The sequence below is a fragment of the Grammomys surdaster genome, unplaced genomic scaffold (assembly GCF_004785775.1).
Source record: "Grammomys surdaster isolate TR1022 unplaced genomic scaffold, NIH_TR_1.0 126187, whole genome shotgun sequence".
In the NCBI taxonomy this organism is placed as follows: Eukaryota; Metazoa; Chordata; class Mammalia; order Rodentia; family Muridae; genus Grammomys; species Grammomys surdaster.
Window position 1 is genome coordinate 3,303,592 of NW_021620993.1, and position 3,566 is coordinate 3,307,157.

The following is a 3,566-nucleotide window of genomic DNA, read 5'->3' on the forward strand; positions in this document are numbered from 1 at the left end:
GTGGGGTTGTGTTATGGATGATCCCTGAGCCTTAGGTGTGGGGTTGTATTATGGATGATCCCCGAGCCTTAGGTGTGGGGTTGTGTTATAGATGATCCCCGAGGCTTAGGTGTGGGGTTGTGTTATAGATGATCCTTGAGCCTTAGGTGTAGAGCTGTGTTATAGATGCATCAGCTGGGACTGCTATCCTACTGTCAGCTGTTCTCTGCATTTTGATTAAGTTGTGGCTTTCTGCAATGGTGTCCACCTGCTGTAAAAAAGATCCTATGACTGTGGGTAAGGGGTAAGATCTACACTGTGGGTATAAAGATGGGTATTTAGAGTTCAGTTGGGAGTTCTGCTGGTTTAGAAGATTGACAGTAGTAGTTGTCCTGTCGGGTCCATGATCTCACCAGACATGGGTAGTTGGCTAGGTGTACAAGGCTGGTAGGAATTCTCTGCTATGAAGTGGGCCTTGAGTCCAGTGAGGTGGCTGTTGGTTATTCCTAAAATATAAGTGCCACCATCAAACCCTTGGGTGTATCTTGCCATGATGGTCTTTGTCGTCGTTTGTAGGCTTTACAGCTGAGTAGGACTTTTGTTTTTCTCCCTTGGCAGCTTACATAGCATTTCAAATACTGTAAGTGCTAGTCCTCAGGGGTGAGGCTTAAAGGTCAGTCCAGCTAGATTCCGCCAACTGCTCTATGTCTGAAGTACGTGGTGTCTTTGGTAATATGTCTTGTCTCTAAGTTCTGGGAGACAACCAAAGGCATTGGAAATAGCTTGTATTGTTTGAGAAGTTTCATGGACTCCCATGACCAATAATTTGAAGGATACGTTCTCATGTCTGGCCCTCTCTCTGGCTGGAGTGCCTTCCTTAGTTGAACGTGATGAGCTCACTGGGGTGTTTGTTTAGATAGTCTATGGCTGTTAGGGAGAGCATGAGCACCTCAAAGAACTTCACTTAAATTATTTATATATGTGTACACATACACTGATATAAGTATTTTTTAAAAGATTTATTTTATGTATATGAGCATACCATTGCTTTCTTAAGACACACCAGAAGAGGGCATCAGACTCCATTGCAGATGGTTATAAGCCACCATGTGGTTGCTGGGAATTGAACTCAGGACCTCTGGAAGATCAGTCAATGCTCTTAACCACTGAGCCATCTCTCTAGCCCTATATATATGTATATATGTATATATATGTATATATATGTATTTTTTAAGTAAACATAACATGTTCCCCTATTGCTTTTTCTATTAGTGTTCTGTAGCTCTCCCCTCTCCTTTAGCATTTCCTTCTCCTTTTCATATAACCATCCCACCTTATAAGGAAGATACAGTGATTATCTTCAGCTGACTGCGAAGCATGGAGGTGCCGAGGTTGAGTGACTTGTGCAAGGTCATAAGAGAGTGGCAGATCCGGACTACCATTCCAGGTAGTCAGGAGCCAGGGCTGGGTGGGTGGTGCTTGATGTGAGCCCTGAGAGCTGAGCCCGGGGACAGAGGGGGCTGTGACCTGAGTGGTGTCTCCTGCCTCTCTCTGGCGGGAGGCCCTTCCTTAGCTGAGTGAGGTGAGCTCACTTGCAAGTCTATGTTGGAGAAGAGGCACCTGTTCTGGCTGAGGTCGTGAGTGCCAAGGACAGGACTGATGACTGTTCGATGTAGGGTATGCAAGAATAAGATTGGTTTCACACAGTGCATTTTCATGTCTTTGCAAATTAAATTTGCTAGAATATTGTTTACCATTTCCCTGGGAAACTCATTTAGGTTATCAGTGTTGGGGAAAAAAATTTTTTTTTCAAAGCAGGGTTTCTCTGTGTATCCTTGACTGGCCTGGAATTCACTCTGTAGACCCTCCTGACTCTGCCTCTCAAGTGCTGGGATTAAAGGTGTGCACCATCTTGTTTGTAAATTACATTTTGGTTTTTTAAGTCACTTATAGAAACTTATTAAACAAGCATACAATTAAATATGAGTTTGTATGCAAAACTCAGTTGTAACTTTCCTAGGAGATAAAGTAAGGTTATTTCATCTGTACTTAAGAAGGAGTGACAATTATGCAAATAGGCATCCATATGGCTATTGAGATTACTTGCTTCTTGTATTATCTGCTCTGGAATCTTATTGGTGAACTGGACTGTGGAGGCCAGCTGACTGTGCAGGAGCATGGTTCTGCTGAGAAGACCTTTGGCTTTAGCCATCAATAATGAAGAAAGTAACTGTACCCCTGTGCATGAGTCACACAATCCTGCCTGGGACCTGTTTGTATATGCTTTATGTCTCTGGCCCTCTCATATCTTGGGTCTAACTCCAACCTAGCAAAGCCAGAGAGAGTCAGGGTGAATACTTTGGGCACTACTAGCTTGAACTGGCCTCTGTCACTTTTGCTAGCTCTGACTTTACAGAAGCCAGAGTTGGATTCTTGATTTTCCATACTCGTGATTTGAGATAGTGACAGTAACTCTGTTTAGAGCTAAAACATAAGGATTCTCTGAATTCCCCATTCTTCTTTTTAGAATTATTTTCTTTGGAGAAGCATCATCAAATGGTGCTTTAAGAACATAACTTTGGGCCAGGCGGTGGTGGCGCATGCCTTTAGTTTTAGCACTTGAGAGGCAAAGACAGGTGGATCTCTAAGCTTGAGGCCAACCTGGTCTACAGAGCAAGTTCCAGGACAGCCAGGCCTACACAAAGGAACCCTGTCTTGAGGGAGTGGAGGGACTACCAAAAAAAGGAAAGAAGGGAGAAAGGGAAGGAGGGAGGGAGGGAGGGAGAGAGAGAGGGAGGGAGAGAGGGGTGGAAGAAGGGAGGGAGGGAGGGAGGGAGGGAGGGAGGGAGAGAGAGAGAGAGAGAGAGAGAGAGAGAGAGAGAGAGAGAGAGAGAGAGATTTGCTGCCCAGTCTAATTCCCTGAGTGCAGTCTATGAGCCTCACATAGAGGAGGAGAGTGTGTTTTGACCTGTGCACACAGTCACTGTTGGATCATGTTGTGTTGCATCACGTGGTGTCCCAGGCACCAGGGGCATGAGAGTGTGTGTGCTGATGTGGCTGCCGACTCTGTGGTGAAGCAGTGGGACAAGTATGCACACCAGTCAAGAGCTGGACTCCCTGCTCTTGTGTGACCTTGGGACAGTTGTCTCTTTTGGGTCTCCTCAGGTGTGGACTGGGCATTAGAATACAGCATTGCTCTAATGTAAGACATAGTGTATGCGGTGTATTTTGCCTGGAGTTGGTCAAGGGATGCTGTTGTGATTTCCAGCTATTAAACAGGCCTATGTGGTCATGGAAGTGCTCTCTGTTCTTTGCCCAGGGCATCTGACCTCATTCGATCTGAGTCACATTTCTTGGCTTTGCCTTAGAGACTTCAGTTTCTTTGGAAGTATGTGAGGGGAGAAGGGGGATGTTAAAGTGTTACTTTTCTTTCTTTTTCAAATTTCATAAAATCCTTGAAAATTGTCATGCTTTCCATTAGCTTACATGATGACTCTGGAGACACTTTTTTAGGGGAATGAGAAATGACCCAGAGTAAGAGAATAAAACTAAAGCCGTGATTCTTTTTTTTTTTTTTTTTTTTTTTT

General features: G+C 44.4%; 1 protein-coding gene across 3 annotated transcripts in view; it reads left to right on the plus strand.

Annotated features, from left to right (window-relative positions):
• Tbc1d14 (TBC1 domain family member 14) overlaps positions 1 to 3,566 on the plus strand; it is a 91,529-nt gene that overhangs the window by 40,363 nt on the left and 47,600 nt on the right. The gene's annotated exons all lie outside the window — the stretch shown is intronic.